This window comes from Sinohyriopsis cumingii, chromosome 11, assembly GCF_028554795.1.
Source record: "Sinohyriopsis cumingii isolate HCF-2022 chromosome 11, ASM2855479v2, whole genome shotgun sequence".
Taxonomy (NCBI): domain Eukaryota; kingdom Metazoa; phylum Mollusca; class Bivalvia; order Unionida; family Unionidae; genus Sinohyriopsis; species Sinohyriopsis cumingii.
Window position 1 is genome coordinate 78,203,806 of NC_142971.1, and position 26,048 is coordinate 78,229,853.

At 36.7% G+C, this 26,048-nt stretch overlaps 1 protein-coding gene across 5 annotated transcripts in view; it reads left to right on the forward strand.

The window, feature by feature from the left end:
* Window positions 1–2,060: 2,060 nt before the first annotated feature.
* Window positions 2,061–26,048, forward strand: part of LOC149788799 (uncharacterized) — a 127,066-nt gene continuing 103,078 nt past the window's right edge. For 4 of the 5 annotated variants that reach the window (XM_089974915.1, XM_089974917.1, XM_089974916.1 and 1 more), the window contains exons 1-2: window positions 2,061–2,148; window positions 4,906–4,999. The gene's annotated coding sequence lies outside the window, so the exon portion shown is untranslated. The remainder of the gene's footprint in view (window positions 2,149–4,905; window positions 5,000–26,048) is intronic. The other variant, XM_089974919.1, reaches the window with a different exon arrangement.

Here is a 26,048-nt window from a genome sequence, read left to right on the forward strand (position 1 = left end):
TATCGTTGAAGTGTAATACGTACACACATCCGGAACAAGATAGCTCCTGCGCTGCCATGAATGTTAAAGTTGATATTGAGCAATCAGTTTAATTTATAATACGTTCATTATTAATAAAAATACATTAATAATAAAACGAAATCGTCTTACCTTTAAATATTTTATTTGCTTGATTATGAGACGATAAAATGACAACATCAACTCATTAAACACCAGATACGCAAGTCATTCTTGCTTTACAGTGGTCACGTGGTCCGATGAGCAGTGTTTAATGTAATGAGCAGGAATTAGTCTCAAAATTGAGACAGAGTGAACTTACACTGGGAAAATGTTCGGTGTTAAAAGTATTTTAAAGTTTACCAACAAATTACATCATTTTCAATATTTAAAAGCCTTAAAATGGAAGTAACATGCATATAACAATGGAAGCATCCTTGTAAATTTACTTGGAAGTACGAGACATATATTATAATAACAATACATGCATATGTACGGCTCCTATCAAAACATTTAATTCAGCCTCAAGAATCGACGATTTCTTCATTTGTTTTGTATTGGCATATTCAATTAGTACAGACGTATCAGGAATACACTATTATGTTACAGCCTTGTCATAAAAGCTTGCAAACTTTTATCAGATATATCTGCATTTTCATTCAATTAAATAGGAATGCGCCAATTACTATTATAAAGGGGTTTTCTCTTTCTCATATGAGATTCTTATCTTCACTCCGCCGTGGATTCTGTTCTCAATTCGTGATCGGAAATTTAGATCAAAATATTTTTGTTACATGTTGTTCTTGTCGCGTCACGAATCTCTGTGTACGTTCCACACGAGACCATCCTCTTCCTTCATGACTTCTTCTGTATCTTCATTATTGGTATCAGTAAACTCTCACCCAATCACAATATTTTTTTAGCATAACAGAATCTTTGCGGACGGTATATTGATATGCCTCTTAATTAATTCTGTGTTATTTTTATTGTTATTTGATTTCTCAATGCGATGCTGCTTATTTAAATGCCCCACGTCGTCTGAGTGGTATTATAGGTATATATCTCTCCATATAAAAATTCAACAGTTTAATATGTGCTTAAGATTGCAAACAATAAAAGCTCAGTAAACTCGACCCCAAACCACGAATATCCTAGAAACTTCATTTGCTCTGCAAACCATATAACTATTTTTATGAAGCGAGAAATTGTTGTTGTTGTTGTTGTGGGGTTTAACGCCATTTTTCAGCACGATAGGCTATACATATCGGCCAGTATTAATGGTGGAGGAAGAACCCGGAAAACCCCGGAAAGAACCACCGACCCACGAGAAGCTACTGGCAAGCTTTCTTACATGCCCACATTGGCTGAATCTTAGACTCGAACCGCCGCAGACAGAGGTGAGATGGCAGTGATCCGTAACGAAGAGCGCTTTAGACCACTCGGCCACTCGGGGCCCCACGAGAAATTGTAAAAAATGTGTTCAGAAACATCATACTTTAAGAACACAAGAGAACAAGAGGTCCTGGTGATAAAACGCAGTATATATATATATATATATATATATATATATATATATATATATATATATATATAGATATATATATATATATATATATATATATATATATATATATATATATATATATATATGTGTGTGTGTGTGTGTGTGTGTGTGTGTGTGTGTGTGTGTGTGTGACGGTAATCTATCTAAATTTATCTGTACCACTACCAGGTTTTCACACGCCTTCAAGACGCGTGATTCGCCCGCCGTTCGCTGTTTTTTGTTCGTGCCACCTACGTTCAAAAGTTAGGGACATAAAGAATAGTGTGACAGTTTTGATTTAACAGTGACACATACTAAAACAAGATCTCTGCTTTCTCCTAAGTCTTCATATTTATTATTTGAACAGAGGATCACAATCGATTTTTTACTTAGTAAAGACCTTTCTAAGTACATAATGATGAATTATGGCAGTCGGGTACAGGTAATATTTAGTTAACCAATCAATGTGTTATCTTTAAAGTTTAACAGGTTTATAGGACTAAATCAGTTTTCATATCAGCAGAAACAGCGGCGATAGGAGTAAGGGTCAATCTATCTACTACTGCCGCGTAAACGGTTAATATCCGTACTGGCGAGAAATATCTGAGGTAAGAGTAAATTTAGTCCTCTCCAAATTACATTATTTATTAAATTAACATTTATAGGGATAATATCTTGAGCCGGCAATTTATTGTTATAAAGATATAAACGACAGCCAGTAGTTTATTGTTATAAAGATATAAACGAACGCCTCTAGTACTGTCGTGACTGCCTCTGATGTTGGCTTCTTAGACAATTTATCACCTGAACATAACAAAACGTCAAACTCGCTCAGCACCCTTACAATTTAATTTTATTCCAACTGAAGATCGTATTGCCCTTTCATTCAGAGGCTGCGTTAGGAGTACACGTGGTCTAGAGCCGACCATGACCGCGCGGGGCCAGAGTGAAAAACAGATCCAAGTTATCAAACAGTCGTTGCCAGCTAGTGGCGTTAAGAAAATGGCTGCACCTGTCTGCATCTGTGCTGCCACCTGTTAATTGCGTTACGAAGTTGACTACGTTCACTTCGCAACTTTGCGTGCATTACGTGTGGCCTGTATCAGCGTTTCCAATTTACCGGAGAATATAGCTTGACAAACTGATAAGGACGAACATAGGCCTGAAGCACGCGGCCCCTCAAAAGCGGGGCTAGAGGCGGTCGCCCCATTTGCCACCCCCAAACGCTGTTCATGCTTTCATTTCAAAGTTATTACTTTTAAAGCAAAATTCTGATCATTTCGTATCCTTTCGTTACATATTTTACACACGAATTGACTTGTTTTAAGTATTGTTTTAACTGATGCCGAGTTGCTTCATACTGAACGTAAATAAATTCTCATATTTGTATTTTCAATGACATTATTTACTCTTTTATGAATTAATATAATACAAAATAAAGCAAGACAAGAAATATAATAAAGAAGATAGAACTGTTAAAAATGCATTCTGAGATTTTGTTTTTATACAAACCAATCTATGATTAATCAATCTGTCACGGAACTGGGTAGGAGTTATATCAATATGTATATGTTGTCAAAAATGTACTCTGGTTTCGTTGCCGCGTACGGCATGGTAAATATTGTTTCGGCTTAGTTATTTCGAAATTGTGAGCGAAACTCAGACCATGCTGCACGAACAAATGGCTTGCAGCGGGGAAACTAAGTACCTAGCTACGCATCTGACACAGCTAGTGTACTTATAGAGCAAATTCTTGAAAAACATCACATAATTTGCACTGCTTTTTAAATATCGTTTTATGAACGATAGGTTAGTAATTTACACTGCTTTTCTAAATCGTTATTTGAACGATACATAATTACATTCTTTTGTAAATCGTTATTTGAACGATACCTTCAAGACTTTTTATACTGAGGTGTAGGTCACCTTTATTTTGTTGATCAGTGATAAGAATTCATGTTTCTTTTGAAATTCCATTCGTTAAATTAATGTGGAGTTTTTGTTTTCTTCGTTGAGTTAATTGATAGTTCCTAGTTAGGAACGTTATAATTTTCCTTATCTCTGATTATATAGGTGTCAGATTTGTTATATTTAAATTGCGTTTATAAATAAACATCTTGTAAACGCAGTTGCTTTTGGTGTCTTCCCTAACCCAGTCCCAACCCGGCTTCATCCTGTGACACAATCAGCACCTATTAGTTTTCTTCGAATTTATGAATTATCAAATGTTTGCACTTTTTTGCATTTCTTCATTTTTTTAATTTTATTCTTTAATATATTTTAAAACAAAATCTATTAATTTCAATCTTTATTCTCTCAGTTTACACTGAGGATAGGACGAACATTGTTACATTTTTTCCTGAACCCATATATTGACTTTAGAATTCAGAGTTAACCATAGGCGGGTTATACAGTGCAATGTCACTTGCTTCATTCTTAAAAAAGCCGTGTATTTGTCTTTTTTCTGAAAGACTGTAAATCTAACGTTAGAAGAAAAAAAAATGCGTGACATATTGCAGTTCCAAAACAGGATAAAGTTAAGATACCAGAATTGTGCAAACTCAAGCTTTTATTTCATCCAAAGATTTACTGATGGAAGAAAAAAAATCGTTCTACAATTTTTTAGAGTGTAAACGTTTGAAAAAAAAATGACATGACGATCAGTTCACGTAATTATGGTGACTACTGATCACAATTTTGGAGAGGTGTCTTCAAACCGGAACATATTCCATTAGGGTATAAATCAAAACTACAATGAGAGAGAGAGAGAGAGAGAGAGAAAGAGAGAGAGAGAGAGAGAGAAAGAGAGATCATGTATTCCTACTTTAAAAATATGACGACACGTACGTTTGTTTTTATGGTACATTTTCCTTATGAAAGTTTCAAAGAAACACTCATTCCACTTACATAAGATAAGATAAGAATTCTTTATTTCAGACTGCATAGTCTATACATCTAAATTAAAATATAGATATAAAGTAAAATCACTGAAAACATAAAAGAACATATAGAACAAAACACAATCACAGCCATAGAAAAAAATGCACCCTTTAAAAAAATATCACAAGAGTGAACTAAAGACGCATGTAATTAAAGAGTGACCACAGAAAAGTACATCCAAACAAGTCGTGCTATATTTCGTAACATGACTAAGGTAATTTCCATGAGCCGCTCATGGAGTGATCATTTGTGTTTTAGTTTTATTGTTTGTGAAGTGACTAATGGTCAGGTACAGAAAAACGTGTCTGATCATCTCACGGTGCGAATAACAAGTGAAACCAATTTGAAGCTAAGGCGATGGAAAATATCGACTGACCAATGAAGTCACTTACAACGTGTAACACATTGTTTGGTTCTAAATTCAGGGCAAGTAGAGTAGCGACCAGCCGCAGAATAAACAAACACGTCCGATCTTGTTGCTGTGCGAAAAGGTACTGAAGTCAATTCGAAGCGAGAGCGGTAAGAAAATAAATATAGCCAATGAAATCGTTTATGATGAGTGACGCACTGGTTTTTTTTTTAAAGGTAGTGTGGCAAAATAATACCAACGCAAGAGCGCTGTTACCATTGCAGTGCAGACAGATTGGAGTGTAAACGTACAAACCCTTTGTTGTATATTGTACCATTTCTTCTTGCCACGTCAAAATATTAAACGGCCACAGTACTGGTTTGCGTTTTGAAACTGACAAACATTTTTAATCTTATTCAAACATTTTGACAAGCACACTCACATCAATAGAGACAGAATTGTAAAATATCGGTTAATCAATGAAGTCACTTACAATGTGTAACACATTGTTTGGTTGTAAATTCAGGGCTTGTTGACAGTAGTGTAGCGACCAGCTGCAGAATATTAAAAAAACACGTCCAATCTTGTTGCTGTGCAAAAAGGTACTGAAGTCAATTCGAAGCGAAAGCGGTAGGAAAATAAGTATAGCCAATGAAATCGTTTATGATGAGTGATGTATTGTTTTTTTTTTTTTTTGAAAAAGGTAGTGTGGCAAAGTAATACCAACGCAAGAGCGCTGTTACCATTGCAGTGCAGACAGATTGGAGTGTAAACGTACAAACCCTTTGTTGCGTATTGTACCATTTCTTCTTGCCACGTCAAATATTAAACGGCCACAGTACTGGTTCGCGTTTTGAAACTGACAAACATTTTTCAAACATTTTGACAAGCACACTCACATCAATAGAGACAGAATTGTAAAATATCGGTTAATCAATGAAGTCACTTACAATGTGTAACACATTGTTTGGTTGTAAATTCAGGGCTTGTTGACAGTAGTGTAGCGACCAGCCGCAGAATATATTAAAAAGAACACGTCCAATCTTGTCTCTGTGCAAAAAGGTACTGAAGTCAATTTGAAGCGAAAACGGTAAGAAAATAAGTATAGCCAATGAAATCGTTTATGATGAGTGATGCATTGGGTTTTTTTTTGAAAAAGGTAGTGTGGCAAAATAATACCAACGCAAGAGCGCTGTTACCATTGCAGTGCAGACAGATTGGAGTGTAAACGTACAAACCCTTTGTTGCGTATTGTACCATTTCTTCTTGCCACGTCAAATATTAAACGGCCACAGTACTGGTTCGCGTTTTGAAACTGACAAACATTTTTAATCATACTCAAACATTTTGACAAGCACACTCACATCAATAGAGACAGAAGTGCAAAATATCAGTTAGCCAATGAAGTCACTTACAATGTGTAACACATTGTTTAGTTGTAAATTCAGGGCAAGTAGTGTAGCGACCAGACGCAGAATAAAAAAACACGTCCGATCTTGTCGCTGTGCGAAAAGGTACTGAAGTCAATTCGAAGCGAAAGCGGTAAGAAAATAAGTATAGCCAATGAAATCGTTTATGATGAGTGATGCATTGGTTTTTTTTTTTTTAAGGTAGTGTGGCAAAGTAATGCCAGCGCAAGAGCGCTGTTACCAGTGCAGTACAGACAGATTGGAGTGTAAACGTACAAACCCTTTGTTGCGTATTGTACCATCTCTTCTTGCCACATCAAATATTAAACGGCCACAGCACTGGTTCGCGTTTTGAAACTGACAAACATTTTTAAATTTATTCAAAGATTTTGACAAGCACACTCACGTTGTCGAGTAGCATAGTTTTCTGGAGTACGTACGTGTCCCAGCGACACAGTGCCGTCTCTAGCTCTCTTGAAGACAACAACTGTCTGTTTTATATTTCTTGCAACTATTTTCTTTCGTGGTAGGGTTTGAATCGAAGGGTCGTCAAGATGCATGAGGTGTTTAAGACGCAACGCTGTCGTTGGGTTCCTATATGCTTGGCTTTCACTTGCCTTGTGAAATATACCAAGTCATTGTCACAACGAGAGGTAGAGAGGGTATATATGGAAAGAATGAACTTGGTTAAATCATTTCTGAATCAGCAATCGAGATGAAACGATCGCACGATTTCAGTGAGAGAGAAGAAGAGCGTAAGAGGCAGCGAAGTGACGTATCGCCTCACACACGAAAAGAAGTGTTCACTCAAATAGAAGACATGAGCGAACCTGAACCAACACCTTCCACGTCTGCGACCAGACAGAGAGAGTCTATTCCAAACCAAAGTTCACCAGTCAACCCTGAAAAGTACTATGACATTCGAGAGACGGAAAAGCGCTCCTCTAGAAAATTTAGAACCACGGCTTACACCTACACGGTGAAGTTTAAAGATTTCAAGTCCGACGTACCGTTGGAGAAAGCAGAAGGGTTCATCACCGAGATGTGGGATTCTTTGCTCACCACACTCAAGCGACAATGTCAACCCAAAGAAGACGATCGCTTGACACTATCCATACAACACGACAGCTTGAAATCCCCTGTTTGGATCGAGTTTAGCAGACCTGCAGAACTGACCCCTACCAAAGTCATGGACAAGATACAACAGGTGCAACAATCCAACGACAGGTTTGACATCACCGATGGTAAAGCCACACTGAAAATGGCTCACGTCTCTCTTCCTCAAGGGACAGGACACAAAAAGGTCTTATTGGTGAACGACCTTCGCAGCACCAAAAAGAGTCTGGTCCATATTAACAACCCTCAAGACCAGATGTGCTTAGCCCGAGCCATCGTGGTGGGACGAACCTATGCCAACAAGAACGACACGGCAGAATGGAAAAGAGCCTGGAAAACTATTCAACAATCGGACCGAGCCAAACAACGAAACGAAGCAGAACTCCTGTTGCAGCAAGCTGGCCTGTCCAAAGACACACCCTGTGGCATTCCTGAAATGCAAAAATTGCAAGATGTCCTAGCTCCACGCTACACCTTGAAAGTGCACCCTCAAGAAGTGCGTGGGCCTCTGTTGTTTCGAGGCCAAGATTTTAAGGATGGAAAATACATTCACCTTTATCATCACGATGAACATTTCAATACCATTACCAGTATCACTGGATTCCTGGGATATGTTTATTATTGTGAGAAATGTGACTATGGCCATAAAAATCGAGAACAACACAAACATTGTGGATCGAAATGCTCAGGATGTTTGGCCTCTCAACCCTCTCTGGACGAAGGACAAGAACCAGTGCATTGTCCAGCTTGTCAGCGCACGTTTGTCAGTCCTATATGTTACCAACAACATTCGAAAACACAAGGCTCACAGAAGAAATGCGCTTGTCAACTGCTGAGATTGTGCCCCGCGTGTGGACAAGGCATACGTACCAATAGTGCCAAGGCACACGTATGTTCAGGAAAGAAAAAATGTCACATTTGTCACCACATCGTGGACTTGGAACATCAATGTTACATGCAAAAATACCAACCCCAACAAGAGGAAGATGACGGTAACAAGAAGAAGAAGAAAGGCAATTTCATCATTTTCGATTTCGAATGCATGCAAGAGACTGGCATTCACATTCCTAATTTCTGCGTGGCTCATCGAGCGTGCGAGAAGTGTATTCAAGAACCTATCTTCAGTTATTGCCCTCACTGCAGCAAAATTCCTGGAGGGCGTGAAAAAATCTTTCGAGGACCAAAGACGCTAGAAATTTTGCCAAATGGGTCTTAGACCACAGTGATGGCTCACAATTTCTCTGGATATTATGGACAGTTTCTTTTGAGGTACTATACGGAACATGGCACCGAACGTCCTAAAGTCACTTTGAACGGAGCCAATATCATTTTAATGCAAGTGGGACAAGTGCAGTTTAAAGATTCGATGAGTTACTTGGCCATGCCTTTGAGTCGAATGCCTAAAACGTTTGGAATGACAGAAATGGCTAAAGGTTATTTTCCTTTCTTTTTCAATACGGAAGCCAATCAACATGCCGTTCTACCCCATTTGCCTGAGGCTCACTATTACGACCCCGGCAACATGCGTACCGAACAACGAGAAGCTTTATACGTTTGGTACCAGGCTCACGCCTCCGACCCTTTCGACTTTCAGGAAGAAATGCTAAAGTATTGTCGTTCCGACGTGGACATTTTACGGCGATGCTGTGGAAAATTTCGAGAACTGTTCATGGAACACGGAGGGGTCGATCCTTTGAAAGAAGCTTGCACCATTGCCAAAGCGTGTTCCTTAGTGTACCGGCAACGATTCATGCCTGAAAACACCGTGGCTGTCATCAGTCCTCAAACGACCAACTATGTCAAACGTCAATACTCGGTCAAAGCCCTACGCTGGTTACATTACTTGTGCGACAAGGAAGGCAAATAGATTCAGCATGCCCGCAACGGAGGAGGCGAAAAGACCATCGGAACGTATTCGGTCGATGGCTGTGACTTAACGGTTGCTTAGTTCACGGATGTCCCGTCTGCTACCCTGATCGTGACACTAAAAATCAGTTTTTACAACGGACCATGGAAGACCTGTACCACGACACTTGTCAGCGACGCTTGAAGGTAGAACAGGAAGGATACCAAGTGGTGGAAATGTGGGAACACGAATACGATCACCGTTTGAAAATCGATCCCGAGTTTAAACGTGTCGTGGAAAGTTACAAGCTGATGAACCCCCTGAACCCGAGGGATAGTTTGTACGGAGGAAGGACCAATGCCACCTGTTTGCTGTACCAAGCCGACGAAGAGAAAGGAGAATAAATCAAATACTTGGATGTGTGTTCGCTGTATCCCTACGTGTGTAAATATTGTCACTTTCCTACAGGGCACCCGCGATTGCTGACGGAACACATCGACCTGGTCAACAATCGACAATACGAAGGCTTGATCAAGTGCAAAGTTTTGCCTCCCACGAACCTATACGATCCCGTCTTACCTCACCATTGTCAAGGCAAACTGACGTTTCCCTTGTGCCGTACTTGTGCCGAAACGTGCAACCAAGATCAGCCTTGTCAGCACACCCAGGAAGAACGGGCCTTGACGGGAACCTGGGTCAGCGTAGAATTGTTCAAAGCTATGGACATGGGATACCAACTGTTAGAAGTGTACGAAATTTGCCACTTTCCCAAGACAGAACAATACCACAAGGGTGACCCCACTCAGAAAGGCATTTTCGCAGACTACGTGGATGCCTTTTTGAAACTGAAGCAAGAAGCCAGCGGCTATCCTTCCTGGTGTCACACTCCCGAAGAACAAATAAAATTCAAAGAGAAATACCGGGAACAAGAAGGCATCACTTTAGACCACATAGAGAAAAACGAAGGCAGGCGATCGTTTGCCAAAGTGATGTTAAATTGCTTGTGGGGAAAAATGGCACAACGACCGTGTTTACCCAAGACAGAATATCTGACAGAACCTTCCCGCTACTTCCAGATGATTCACGACAAAACCAAATTCATGAAACACGTGGACGTCGTTCGCGAGGATTTGATCTTGGTCAATTACGAAGAAGATCTGGACTTTGTACAAGCCGACGCATTTGGAAATGTCATCATTGCGGCTTACGTGACAGCTCATGCTCGCTTAGAATTGTACGAAGCTTTAGAACTGTTAGGGGATCGCGTCCTGTACTTTGACACGGACAGTTGCATCTACATCGATCGACCGGGTCAGCAACACCCTAACATCGAAGGAGACCGTTTAGGAGCCTGGACAAACGAACATCCTGACGACAAGATTCTAAGTTTCGCGAGTGGCGGTCCTAAAAATTACGGCTACGAATACCGGGACCCACAAGGAGAAGTGCACACAGAGTGTAAAGTGAAAGGATTGACTCTGAATTATCGTACCAGTCGTGTGGTCAACTTTGGCGTATTGAAAGAAGCCTTGCAGTCTGGAGAGGATGCAAACTTTAAAGTGACCACCTACCAGCCGAACAAGATTGTACGTTTACCCACTCACCATATCGTCAGTCGACCCTTGGAAAAAGTCTATCAAATCGTGTACCAGAAGTGAGTGCGACTTCCCAACCACTTTACTTTGCCGTACGGTCACATCAATATTGGTCAGAACATAAAAAAGGACAACGTCCAAGACCAACAGTTCATTGTCACTACTAAGACCAATCGAGAAAAAATGAATCCCTTCAACCAGCAAGTATAGAGCGTAAGACTCAAGTCCAACGAGAAACTCGGGTGTGATTCTTTGCCTCACTATCACATCACCAATGCAGTAATAGATCTTAGTTATTTATGTACTAACGCCATGACAAACTACGTGCAACCAGTGAAACTTCCAGACCACAAAACTTTGCCTTATGGACATACTAATAGCACCCAGTATAAAAAGGGACGACTTCCAAGAACGACACTTCATTGCGAGGACAAGCAACGAGAAAGATGAATCACTCTACGCAGATGAAAAAAGAGAAGGAACAAACATCAATGACCTCTTTCACTACCATACCGTCACAGCAAAGTGCGTCCAAGAAGGGAAAGGATTCAGTAGACCTACAGGAGTATTTTTGCATCCAAATGACTCAGACAGCGACCTCAAGAAAATTTAGAACGACAACTTACACCTACACGGTGAAATTTAGAGACTTCGCGTCTGACATTTCAGCCGAGGAAGTAGCAGGTTTCATTACGGACCTACTTGACTCACTGTTAGAGGAACTCAAATGGCATTGCCAAGTCAAAGATCGAGGTCGTTTGAGCCTATCTATGTATCACGACAGTTTGAACTCACCTGTATGTCTCGGATTTAGCACACCTGCAGAAATAACTTCTTCCAAACTTTTGAGGGCTATTGAAGACGTGCAGTCGATGAGAGGAAAATTTGACATCAAGGAAGGAAAAGTAACCATTCATATAGTATACATTGTACCTCCATGGGAAGAGGACGATGACTGCACTTGATCTGCTTACTGATAAGTGTTCCTAGCACGATGGATATAACAGCCGATTTACGAATGAAACGGGTTAAGTGATGGGAAATATATACGCTAAGACACAAGTGCTAGCTGACCAGATTTTTAACAACGTGTGAGACGAATAGAGAGAGAGAGAGAAACATGAACTTTGTCCTATTTGATTGCATGTTACTTGTTTTGTGTGAGCTTTTTCTTATAAATGAACATTAAACGTAAACAGGTTTACTAGAGCCAAGAACTAAATAACTAGTAAATAAGTTTGCTTGATGTAGAAATGCTTATGTATTAAATGGATAGTGCTTAGACCAAAGCACATGCCATAGAGCCCATGTATATACTTAAATAAATGTTTTGAACCCATACAATAAACGTTTCTTTTTTGAGCCTCTGTTCTGTCCGTGAGGTTTGTTTTAGAACATTTCTGTCGTCTTTTCTGTGTGTTTAAATGTGTATTTGTATGTTTGTCCCTATCTACCTTTTGTCCTTACAAATACATTAAAATCCCTATAAAATGTTTTGACCCTATAAACCTCATGACGTCACCCAAAGTTCAATTCCCACTGACATCCAGGTGACATTCCCCTGTTCAATTTCCATTGACGACAAAGTGCAAACCCCATATTTTAACGTTAAAGTCCCATTGACGTTAAAGTACCGGTCCTGTTCAATTTCCATGTTCAATTCCCCTTGACGCTCTACAGTTCCATCCATGTTAAAATTCCCCATGTTAAATTCCCCTTGACGCCAGAGTGCATCGACTGTTTTTGCATGGTAAGTCCCCTTGACACTAGGGTGACCCCATATACTACTTCCTAGGGTAAGAGCAAATACTAAATGTCTTTTAAAGATCTGATGAGAACCAAAATGCAAAAGCCAACCGTTAAATATGAAATTTCGTCGAGGCAGTTAGGGATTACAATTGGTGTATATAATGGTCAAACTCTTTTGCTTTACCTGACTTTAAACGGTATATATTTCGATGAGATGTTCGTGGATTAAAATGGACGGCTCATTGTTCGTTTTGTCATCAAATTAGATTTGATACCAACCATGAAATTAACATGCCATCATTACAAGTGTTATTTACCATTGACTTGGGCACTCAGTTCATTCAGGATCTGAAAGGTGGGTCCTTGCCTATATAATTAGAAATAAGAATGCACTGGTTGGCATCTATTTTCAAGGGAAACACTCAACACGACGCAGACTACAGTCAATACATCAGATAGTCAGGAGATACATTCTTTTATACAAATAAAAATAATGCATTAACAAAAAAAAATTCATTTGACTTAAAAAAAAGAAAAAACATTTGTTGAGACGTATGTGTGTATGTATGTTTGTTTTTGCTGCTTATTTGCATGTACTGCAAGTAAGTTGAATCATAACGAGCTATATTTCTTTCTCTTTTAAAGTTAAAATACGTACAATTTTACTGTTATGTATTCAAGCGGTTTTAAAGTTTCATTAACCCTAAGAAGGGCGTGATATGTGCTCTTTGTTATTTAGAAACAAACATTTGTTCTCTGCAAATTACAAAAACGCACAATGCAGTGATTATTCCATCGCTTTCCAGTTTAAACTCCACCTTGATGACGGGCTTGTTTAGTACATTGGAAACTCTGTGTTGAGTATGCAGATCTGTATTTTTATGCACAAATGGTATGCCCCATGGAACATTGATTAGTTTTCCGGTGGGATATATGATCTTTGAAGAGTTTAAGCTATGAACAGGTAGGGAAAATTAATTTCTAAGGAAGGATGGATGCCCGGCCAAAGTTTCATGCAGGTTGAAATTATTTTATGTTCAGTAAGTGTATTTGTAATTACTTTGTGGGAGTCTCGTAGTGCCTAAGCTGTGACCCAAGATCGAAATCTATATGGGTAGAGGTAGGTCAGTGTAAGTTTTATTAAACGAGTCGGAGCGATATTTAAATGTCTATTTTGTTAACAGTTCCGAGTTATGGTCTACGTTCTATGTCGGTGATGAGCTGGTATGACACACATAATAAGATTAATTTATAGCTTTGTGAGTATTAAATATACATAGTATAATTCACAACATAATCTGTTTCAGCAGGTATTGACGCAATTTACACGCATAGTACTATCACTAAGCCACGTGTCTCGTTTATAACTGGTCCAGGACCTTACATACGTGTGTACATAAGGTCGAATTGTAACAATCTACCAAACGCCTCTTTAAACGCTCGTAAATAACAATTTAGCCAAGATTCTCAACAGTGAAACGGAAAATATCTCAACATTGGAAACAATTGCTTACTGGGAAAATAGAGCATATATATATATATATATATATATATATATATATATATATATATATATATATATATATGTTTATATATATATATATATATATATATATATATATATATATATATATATTTAAACAATAACCTTCATATGATTAAGCTCTGAGTAGATAGGTGGTTCAATTCCTTTGATATCCGATACTGAACTAACTAACCGTACACCGGCTGCTCCAGAGTACAAATTTCTCACAGTTATGTTTATTATGGGGTAGGAATCGATGATAAAATAATATTATTATAAAACACTTATAAAAAAATACATTACCCCAAAAAGAGAAACTTTTATCATTGATACACGTAATTTTTTCAATATTGTTTTAAATCTGATGATACATACAGTATTCCAAATTTATTGAAAACTTGCTGAAATGTCGAGGGTTCAACTGGTATAAATCGAAATAAGTGCGTATAGCTTTCGAAGTTTGGTAATAAGCTTGTTTTATTAACCTTATTTTGCAACTCCAGTTGACGATGATAAGGATGATAATGACAAATTTAATTGATAACATATGAGTACTTCACACGGAGTTCTTATACGATATGGTTCCATTACTGGGCTATAGCGTTAGAACATATCCACTGCCTCCTCATGCGGTAATGCTAAAAAGCGGTCCAACAGCATGTCATGCTCGATACATCTGCATAAGATTGTTATATATTGTATGGACTCATCTCAATCTATTGTGGTCAAGGTAACAACATTTAAAATGGAATATGCCAAACATTATATGTGTTGGTCTACAACAAAATGTAAACTCTCGTATGACCAACTAATATTATGCCGTTTGCTTGGAAATGCCTCTCAAACCTCGAGTGTGCACATCACATGGTAAACAGGCAAATCAGATAGTTTGGTCATTTGAATATTCCCTAACTCTTGCTGTCTCTTTCAATTTCTCTCTCGTTCATTAGCAGAACTCTCTCTCTCTTTCTCTCTCTCTCTCTCTCTCTCTCTCTCTCTCTCTCATAATGTTTGTCAGATCACAGTACGATGCTATAGCTTTCAAGCAACCGACATGTAATACTTAACTCTTATGCTTTACATTTCTTTTAAAGAACCAGCGTTCATATATTACCGAGACAAACATCCACAGTGTTTCGAAAACTCCTGTGTTTTGTTAGTTACAAAGATCTTGCATCACACCTTGACAGTCAGGCCATTTTCTGTTCAGAACGGAACTATTTATACAATGCTAATATTTAGCATGCTTTAACTGAATACAAAATACCCTCCCCCAAACTAATATTGACTTGAGATGATGGTTAAGTAAGATGATTACTTCACAATCTCTATTTCCTATTGTTTGCGCAGTCAGTTTTAGAGTATATTGTGGAGCCCACAACGATGTCAACTGCTCACAAATCCGTCTAAACACCATCCAACGCATGTGTTCTAACTACGTTTGAAAATGTTATTATGGATACTACTCATTTAGTACGAAAAGACATGCAAACGTTTGTGTTTTCATGGAATGAAGCATGTTACTTATATACATCTTGTTGTACACAGTATCAAGAACGAATGTTCCTGTTCATTTACATTGAATATAGTTAAATGCACATAAGATGACAATCAATAAGCGAGTTAACACAATCTGTATCGCTGAACAAATTGGATTTCATAATGTCAGACACGTTTGTGAAAGGTACGTCAGTATTACTTACTGTGCTTGATGGAAAATATAAAAGTTCATAAGTAGAGTGTTAAGCATTCTCACAGTATAGAAATGATACTCAAAGTGCTTTGAAAAACAAATTAAAAGACGAAATGTATGTCTGGTAAACTGATACTCATGATGCTTTACCAATCAAAACGTAAATGTTTCCGTCTGTAAAGCTGGTACTTATTGTACTATAGGAATCCAGGTGTAGTACAACTTTTTGGATATTAAAGAAGATTCGTCTCCATAAGGGTGAATAACAAAGTGAGCGTATATATTATATAACCGCGCATTGTATATTTAATCGTATTTAAATTTTTGTGACATGTTGGAGCAAAGCGAAACTTTATCTCAGCATTACGATTTCTTATCAAACATATAGATAATGCTTAAGTTTTGTTCTTGCACGTCATCTCTGCTTGCCATCCAAAATTGTAAATCTTAAAAAATCATAAATGTATTATTAATCTAAACTCTACTAGAACGCCATCGAAATTATATTTGTTCACGCATTGTTTTAACGTTCCACAAATACAGCCAATACATTTTCTATGCTACTAAAACCAGGATTCAAATTGTAAAATGAACCACAACGAAAAAGAATAAAATTAAAAACACAACAGATAATAGTCTTTCTCAGGGTCACCATCATTGAAGTGCGTAAAAATATAGCACTATCATTATCCCAAATTGTGCATAGCTTTAATGCTGTTGAAGGTCAAATATTAACAGTTATATTGTACTCCCAACATCATCGTAAGCGGATCTCAAACATAATGTTATAGCAATATAAGTTGCATCACGAACACAAAATGACGACGTTTGAGAATGGCGTCGAGACTTTCCTAGATTCGTGTAGGCACATGTTTTCTGATTTTGGTTTCAACATCTATCGTAACATTGGATGTATCAAAACAATATTATTAAAAAGACACTACGCGGTGAAGATTACAAACTATAACTCACACAATTCTGTAGATTTGCATCTGGGTAGTAGAAAGAAGGCTTACAATAATATGTGACAATCGTACGATACAATCGCATATCAGACACCGTAGAAACAAATATATTTATCTTTACGCGCTCTGTCTAAAAATTACAGTGCTTGCTATCCCTTAAACATGCATACACTTATATGAGTAGAGTATCTACTTGACCCAATTGCAAACAGGCATGTACTGATATGCAACTGAACAACTTAAGCAGGCAGTTAATTCAGTGTCCAAATAGCGGTTGACTTTGTGATAAAGGATGAAAATTATATCAGACTTAGGCCACGTTCAAGATGTCAAATACTCAGATACATTTTCCATACAAAACAGAATTGCTTTATAACACAAAGGATGGAATGAATGCAATATTTGATCGAAGTAAGCTGATATCAACCTTTAAGCATATTACATTTTTAGCATTTTTATTTAAATTTCAGGAATACAATTTAAATTCAATAATTAAGCGTAGAGCCGTTTGATTTCACAAGACAGTTCTTTCAAAAATTGATATATGGTCTTGAATAATCAGTTGTTTCTGTTTTAGAAATATTGTCAATACATATACTTGTTGTCATGTATTTATAATATTGTATTTGTCGGTTTCATATTAGTTTAATATTTACATGTAAAATCCAACTGTCTTTTATCATAGTGGTCTCGAAAATGGATTAAAATAAGATTTTGCAGGCGGTTTTCTGGCAGCCATTAAGATACACACAGACAGGGAAACACACACACATACATATATATATATATATATATATATATATATATATATATATATATATATATATATATATATATTGTAACACATTTGAAGTATGCATGTTTGGTTATAGCGTCCATATTTAAGGAATTCTATATTTTTTTGATTACTGGTCTGATTAGTGGAATTCGGTGCAATATATATTCCTTGGCCCGAAATAATTAGTCGATTACTAGGAGCAAACATCACGAGGTAAAGTGTTAGTTTCCATGATGCCATGGTTTACCAGTAGTGAATTCAGGTCAAAGCCGAATGAGTGACCCTGGAATAAAAAGTTCCTATTTAAGTCTAGTGATGTACACGGTGGGTGTGACTGCATTGTCAGTATTTACGGTAGAAAACCATTAAATTACAGAATGTAATCAATAAGAAGGGACTCGGCAAATATCGTTTATGTCGCCATGGTGGCAAATGTGATGAAATATGCCTAGACAACAGTTTGACTGGCCTAAGGCGGCGTCGTTAAAATAGTTCCCTGTGTTAAGAGACAGTTGTATAGTTTCTAAGGCTTGAACTGCTGGCGGTACGGAAACCTGACGAATATAAAGCATGTCGATGTACGGTTGATAGATGTTTGGCAAGTTGTGAGATATGTGGTCTTGCATTAATTAGAGTGAAATGTATGCATAGAACGGATACGTCGGGCTTTTTAATTTACAATTGAAGTTGTACGAAAGTCTTTGGAAATTTGGGGTAAACTTATGACTTTTAAGCGGGAATCCCCCCAAGATGTGACACCGTTCGGTCAAATAAAGACCCCTTGCTTGTAACAAAGTATATATATATATATATATATATATATATATATATATATATATATATATATATATATATATATATATATATATATTGACAAAAACACATAGTTGACCTTTGAACTCTTAGCGCAAGCATGCAATATATTTTAACATTTCCGTGAAAATTACACACACAATGACACATAACACTCACAAAAGAAGATGATAATGTGCAGTCTACCAAATCAAAGCCAATGCAATATTGTGCATCGCACTTGAAACAAGACCGTTTCTTCATCATAAATCATCTATGGGATATATTAATGATAAGTAAAACATATATACGATTAGATCTTTTTGGACGTTTATTTGTAGCAGGTAGACTCTGAATTGCGTCGTGTTTCGGACATCTATTCGAGCTTAAGATTAGTCAAATGAAGAACAGGGACATGGCCATTGGTGTAAATATACGCTAAGTATGTGCACACTTATTTTTACTCATCTCAGTTTCACACCATTGTGGTGTGCGGTATGTTATCTCGTTAGTTTAAGTCTATGGTCTGGTGTGAAAATTCCTTCTACGGTAAGAATGGATACAAAGTCCTAGTTATCTACATCTTTACAAGGTACTTTATTTTGACATATCTGGTAACTTTATATATGCTTATCGTTTCCGAGTCATCATGCAGTTCATCTGCCTTGTTGTATTGAAAAGTTACGCGTTATAGCAACCGACCCATTCCCTTGTAGGAATAATGCTACAGAAGGCAATATCAGTTGAGTGAATAATCTGTATTTCAATGATTAGAATGTATATATATATATATATATATAGAGAGAGAGAGAGAGAGAGAGAGAGAGCGAGAGAGAGAGAGGAGTTATAATCTAGTGATATCATAATTATAAGCAAAGGTTTAAAGTTTAAAGTTAGGCATCTGCTGTCATAATATGATGGCTTTGTCAGAGATAGCACATATTAACTCCAAGACAAGTTAGTCATGCACCTTAGGAATTCATTGAAATATATCGGAATGGAATTATTTTTTTAGAAAGTTTGGACAGAATCTTCAACCTTTGCAATTTTACTAATTATCTTGAACTTGTCCATCTGCAATACCCTTGCAGGAGATGAATGACCTTATACAATTAAATATATAAGGAAATAGTGTGTCCACATTGTGTGTGCCTTTATAAGTATTTGACATAAAACGCTCTCCGAACAGTGGCGTGAAAAGTACTCTAGGTCAATTAATGAACATATATGACCCTAGGTATTGATTAGAAAGGATGCTAAACTTAGTATCAGTAGACCGGAACGTCAACATCATGTCCTGCGATGTTTACGATCTTGATGTAGGTCCTACCTACTTTCGTAAATTGGAACGTTAGTTTTATGACTGTCCTGATTCTTAAATAAATCAAATAAAGACCTTATACGAAAGACAATAAAGTTATCATTTCTCCCAGGACGTATTTTGAATTAATTTTGTGATTGTGGGCTATTTACTAACAAATCGGCATGTATTTAGTCATCAAATGTAAACTCTCACAGTAATAACTGACATATTGTTACCCACATGTATGTTCGACTCCTAATCCTATATAACTTCATTGCAACTACTATAATGGCAAGGCAGATCTGTTTCTCTTTATTTCTATACATACTTAAGTCAGACTCAATCTCTGAGTACACACTCTAACTCACGATCTAAATCGGACTAAATATGGAATGGAGGTTGAAAGGTACTTGCGTTTCCTTAGACCTCAGTTGACAGAATTTATAAAAGAAATAATACCTGTAAACACTGATGAGGCATGGATGTGGTATGATTCAAGAGAAATCATATGATATTAAATGCATTTTAGAGAAGAAAAAGATATTGTGTTGCTACATTTCGAAAGGGGAATTTTATACCAAGGTAGCAGTGTAATGTTGCTCTGTCAGCAATCTTTCCTCTGCATTACCGGGTACAAAAACATTGTTTAGTAAGTTATTGTGTTATGTACAAATCCGACATTGAGGTAAACTGTGTCGTACTATTCATTTTGTTTAATATAATGTGGCCCTCAATGGGGCATCTACAAAATTTAAGATCAGACTCAACTGAATGACTAGAAAGAGCTATATGATACGATAAGCGTAAGAGTTTTAAAAGGTTAGTCACAATTGCACAATAAACATTGTATATTGACTGGTAAATGAATATAATGCACACTACATTTTACAGAAAATATGAATAATGTGTTTTAAGGTAGCAACAAGTGCATTTTATCGTTATCATTACATACACCCTGCATCCATGTGGAGCCACTTTATGGTATTATACAGCAGATGATTTTCAAAGGTTACAATTGAAATTGTTACTCTAACTTTTCAACCACGAGCGTTTATATTGCAGCTGAAATGTGCTTCGAGCGTGGGAAATCGAGGTTCATAATAATATAACATTTGATGTGGTAATCTGTTTGCAAAAAACGGATCAGGTTGTCACATTCGTTGGATTAATTTAATAAGCAACATTGAAAGACATTTTCTAATGTTTTTACAGCATGATCATAGATAACATGGATTTGATTATGACGTCCTCTTCCTGATCATCCATATGATTCTCATGACACGTCATTAATTGTTTGATTGTTTACATCCCCAATCTCTATGCGTCATAAGGTTGCAAATTGTGTGCACTGTAAACACAAGGTATAACTAACCATCATAATTAACCGATAATTTCGGCTATGCATATTTTGGGCACCCAGTAATGTGCAAAGAAATGCAATTATATCCAGAATTAATAAAGGAAATGGAAGGTGTTTCACACAATATTTGCCGAAAAGAATATGAGCTTTACTACTTCCACATTGATCCTAGGTAATGTAGCACAATGGCTTACGTTGACGTCGTTAGAGCCTTCTGCGCACGCTTACATGGTTTATCCATTGAAACACCTACAAGATATGTACTTAAACAGGATCAACCTTTTGCAAGAATATAAAAAGTAAGTAAATTTTGACTTATATAGGATGTTAGTTCATAAATGTAAACAAAATTATATCAGACTGTTTCTTTAGCGAAATGATACGCTTTAAGTTAATATAGAGTTCTATTTTGTCCTTGGATTAATCGTTACCTGTCTCAATTACACAACTACTGCTGTAGCAATTATTTACATATTACTTAAGAAATGTACTTAGAGGAAGAATCTTACGATCTATCTATTGGATTAACGGACAGTGAACAGTGTATCCTTAACTTACAGCGATGTTTTATCTATTTGGTTGCATGATACCAGCTCACTATCAATTCATCCGAAATCAACCTATGTAAAGTGAAGCAAGGAGTGCCCCGCCCCATCTTAAAATGGCACCTCTTCATTTAATGAGCTTCGTGTGTATGTTTGGTCACGTAGACAATTTGTATATGATATCATTGGACTGAAACTTTATATGTGGATGTACCTAATGTACCTACTACTTACATTCCGGTCGTGCTACACTAGTCCTCGAACAACTTATTTCTAGCATATTACATTACAAATTCATACGCTAAATCCAATGATTTCTATGCTTGCACATCACATGCTCTGAAAACAGCTTGAAAATTATTACGGGCTCATTTTTATTTCCGTTAAGTTTACATTGTCAGAATCGTGCAGTATTTTGCGATATTGCACTCACGTGTACATCACATTGCACTCACGTGCATAAAGGAACCTCCTTCTATTGTAAACAAACAATGGATGCAGACGTAAAACGTTTTGATTTATTTTATTTGTCTGTGGATAAAGTAAACTAACTGTTCGAACCATTTGAAAGTAGAGATGCCAAAGTTGATAATGTTGATGAAGTCATAGAATCACAAAAAAATTTCAACGAAGCAGTCGACTGAACGTGATATCAAATGTGCAGGCTATGGCTGTATGATAACAAACGTTAGACACACTGCATTCAAAATATCATTCCGGTTCATTTAAACACGTATTTAGCCTAGATGTTTATAACGATTCGCAAAGTCAGTGGTTCTGACTATGAGCCATGCTCTTTAGATTCTATTATAAACAGCATTGAACGGCTTCTTAAGGCTAAAGGGTATCCAGTCTCTCTTAGAGACTGTCCATTTTAGAACTCAATCGAAGCACTACATCCTTAAAACAATGCAAACGAAGATGGCTGGTTTTGGAAGAAACCAAGAGCATCAAAGCCGATAAACCACAATGACGAAGCAGCTTTATTTTCAGCCGGTGAAATGGGCTCTCACATGCCCTCTGCTTGGGAATTTTCCCTGTTCTACTTTTATGGAATAATGTCTGGATTTAAAGGCCAGGAAAAGCACAGAAAGTTAAAGTTTAGGGATGTATAAGATTTCACAGATTTCACCGGTACCAATATCTTGAACATGCAGAGAGGGATAGCAAAACCTTTGACGGTACTGGGAAGGATGACTACAGATCAACAATACCTCGCATTTTTCCACCGGAACAGCACCGATGTGAGACACTGTTCATCTTTACCTGCAATATCTGAAACGAAGACCCTCTTAAATGATTTATGACGACAGCTCCTTTTTTGATACCAATTACAATGCAGAACCTGACAGAAACGTACCAAATATGGTAATTATATTTCTAAAGATTCAATTAATGCCCTTAATGCAAATAAAATATAAATCAACAAAAAATAGTGGCACAAATTTTGTCAGTCAATAGAAAGAATGAAATAAATTAAAATTATATCAAAGTAAATAAAACATATGGGAAAAATCTGTAATAAATTGTGTACTATGAACATACCCAAAACATTTCGTAATGAAATGCATCAATCAACGTTGAAAAATATATAATAAAAAAAACATTTTTATGAACGTGTGCATTGGAAAAAATTAAATATAAAATATATTTTAATGGACAAAGTGTAAAAAATTGCAGGTATTATCCAAGACCAACGAGGGTTAATCAATTGGGAACTGCGATGAATCGAGCCATAGAAAGGACAGAAATCGAGGGAAGAATTACCAACCATTCAGTAAGGAAGACTACTGTGACAACCTTGTCGAAGGCTGGGGTCTCTCCAGCTAAGATCATGCAAGTGACTGGGCATGAACGTATGTCATTTACAACTGGTAATAATAATGAGAATACATCTACTTGATTTTTTGCATTTTTAATCTTTTCAAATATACTTTGTGGGCTCTTTCTGCTAATAAGAATTACGTGGTTTCCAAATACTGATCTACATCGCGGAATTATTTTGTAATATGTATATATAATCCCGACTACATTTTTGAAACCGAAATCACATTCAGAAGTAGACTGTATGGATCTTGCTGAGAATTTGAATTTAAAAACGTTCATATTTTTCAATCTTACGATTGCAAACTATCAATGGCAGAACATAATCAGTTATGCTGCTTATTGTAAAAGCAAGTCCCTCAAGTGACATGTACGTCGTGCGGAAAACACCCAGAAGGACATAATCCGAGTTTAGCTGGATTGACATAAAACAATAATTCCCTCCATTCCTGACCAGTGGGATCTTTGTTCAATGACACAGTTAATCACAATATGACTTTAAAGTTCAATTTTAGATAGAAGAAAATGGAATTTGTTTATTAAATGTGTGACTGAGCGCGCGTCATGCTATGAAGTTAAAAATTCGGTGGGCGGAGCTATGATTACTGTTATTGTGCATTGAAGAATCGACGGATGTGAATTTATTTTCGAATAAAGCATAAATCAAATACATTGTTTCTATTAATGTATTTTATTATTAAGCTTTATGTAGTTGAACATAAATGAGCATATAATTAAAAGGTTACTGCATTTATATTGGAAAATATAAACTCGTTTTGTCGGATGGATATACTTCACTCTTAAGCTCGTGCAGTATTTCCATTAGAAAACTCGTTCATATTTTCCCCATACAAATGCAGTAACATATTATTACCATATAATCAAACGTTAGGCTCCACGTTAAACAAAAACAACTTTAAATATCGATATATTAAGAATGTGCCCGGGAAACGCGATCATAATACCGTTATGAATGGAAAGCTTTACACGACACTAAGTGACAAGGAGCGCTTTTGTTTTCTTTTTGTAGTAGTCGGAAGAAATTGTAATAGGGAGTTACCGTCAAATATTATGATACAGCCCAGGCAATATGATATTTCGATAACATTGAGAAATACAGACTCTTGTCGGGTCATTCATCTGGACTAGATCGACATCCGCTCTGTAAGAAAGATATTTTCTGATGTTAACACAATTATAAATATTTATTTTGATTTACAAACACGGAACATTTAGCTTTGAGCAATTGTTTTGACCTTGTTATGTTACGTGTGTTATATTGCATATTTTAACTCTATAGTTTAGAATATTGTTTAACGTTCTCTTGCTTATGTACTATTTTCCTAACGTTAATATATGTGCATTTTGCTTTACTCTCACAGTGTTTCATTTTGCTACTGATATGAGAGGCTTTATCTGCCATATTGTGTGTCTGTTCTTTATATTTACCTTTGTCGGAATAAGCGTAATGCCGGTGTAGCACCGTAGTTAACACTTAATACAGTTTGCAAATCCATCATAAGTTGTTTACAAGTTTAGCTTACTTGCTGAAATATGCACACGTACTAATTGTTATATCTATAAATAGATGTGATCGTGCTGTATATTCATAAAAGGTACAGAAAGGAATGTGATCCTCTTTTATAGAACGGAAGTCCCAGCTTATGCGAGCTCATTGTAGTTGTCAGTGTTCTATGTGCCATTAATTTGTATTACATAGCAACTATGAAATCAGTATACCCGCAGCGCCTAATGCAGTTATGATCATTTTGGACTTGAGTTAGCTGTTGTTAATAATTGAATTGCAAAATGAAAACAAGCCATCTATACACCCTAAGCTGCATGTAACTAACAAATCTCGTTAAAGTTCAACTATTAAAATTATATTTGAAATAGCAATTTACATGAAATTCAAAATATGTTCCATGTCGACTTAAAACTTCTGCCAAACTGAAAGAGTTAATGGCGGGTAAGCTTCAACCTAGGAAACACCGAAGTCATGTTATTTACGTTTATTTGCAATTCACCCACAACCCTCCAACCACCCAAACCAACCAAGTTCAAACATAAATACACTGCTTTTACTTACAATCATACCCATTTTGGGGTTACACTTAGCGATGCATACACTTGAAGGCTACGCATTAAACTACGCTTTAAGAAGCATAAAACTTGCTAAATACTGTAAGATTCCTCAAGCACATTCTAATTGGAAAATCTTAAGATTAATCTATTTATCATGCCTGTTTAAAATATGCAGTGGTTGTTTCAGATGTATGTTCAGAATCATAGTACGATATATAAGAGATTTTCAAGGCTGCTTGGATAGTGAAAGGTCTAAACAGAAATGCCCAAGTGCGCAAGATCTATGAAGAATTCGGCTGGCAACAAACTCACAAGCTCTGCAGTTTTCATGGAATTTATTCATAAAGGTATTGTCATCAAATGGATTCAGAGTTGTCAGCATATTGAAATAAATGTGCTCAATAAAACAGGTATGAAACTTGTCACTTGCCTTTGCTTATTTTGCTACATTAATAATAAGTTTGAAAATCCAGTCTTTTATTCGTTGACAATAGTCTAACGTATATTATTATTAATTTGATCTCTGTAAAATGCTCTTAAATTATTATAACTAAAACAATGGTGAAATTATGTGCATTTAAGCTGAAATAATAATAATAATAATATTGCAACAACAAAGAATTTTCACTCATGT